This window comes from Galeopterus variegatus, unplaced genomic scaffold, assembly GCF_000696425.1.
Source record: "Galeopterus variegatus unplaced genomic scaffold, G_variegatus-3.0.2 Scaffold197, whole genome shotgun sequence".
In the NCBI taxonomy this organism is placed as follows: Eukaryota; Metazoa; Chordata; class Mammalia; order Dermoptera; family Cynocephalidae; genus Galeopterus; species Galeopterus variegatus.
The window spans coordinates 608,715-609,400 of record NW_007726308.1 but is presented as its reverse complement, the minus strand read 5'-3'; the positions used below and the strand labels follow the sequence as shown (position 1 = coordinate 609,400).

General features: G+C 45.5%; 1 protein-coding gene across 1 annotated transcript in view; it reads left to right on the top strand.

Annotated features, from left to right (window-relative positions):
- CDH13 (cadherin 13) overlaps window positions 1–686 on the top strand; it is a gene marked incomplete at its 5' end in the record, with an annotated part of 275,847 nt that overhangs the window by 150,900 nt on the left and 124,261 nt on the right. The window lies entirely within an intron of this gene.

Genomic DNA, 686 nt, shown 5'->3' with positions numbered 1-686 from the left:
GTGGCCGGAAAGTAGATGAAATAAGATTGTTGACAGGTACAGAGCTTCTCACAGCAAGAGGTACAGGGAACCTCACAGGGGTGGGAGCAGGACCGAGGACACTTCCTAATCTAGTCTGTCTCTTGTCTTTGAGGGCCACGGAAATCTCTCTTCTCGGTATTTCCCTCACTGTCTCCACTCTTCTGCTTTTCTATGCACATTGGATTTCTCTGATAATGCACAGGTGTCCAATGGCCACCTCATGCTCAACTGCTCAGAGACCTCTATTGTTCTGAGGTCAAATTCTTAAAATCAGTAATCTGATTGTTCATGAATTAGCCAACGGGTTGAACCAAACCCTTGACCTTGGTGTTGTAAGGCCATGCTCTAACCAACTAAGCTAACCGGCCAGCCCTGGGTTGTCCCTGAGTCAGGTGGCCACCTCTGGGTCCAGTCAACTGTGGCCAAGGAAGTTGAGGCCACCTGATGCAAAATGACCTCTTTTCAGTAACACTCTTTTCAGCAGGGACTAGGGGTAGGTTTAGTTCACCCACAAAATTATGGATTTTATGGATTAGGCAGGCACCCTGAAGGATATCTACCCAAAACCTTGAAGATCTTCAGAAAAGGAAGACTGTCATTCACCATTTAGAAATTCTGTCATCTCTGTCATTTGAGCTACAATGTAGTTCACTTTCTTTTTTTTT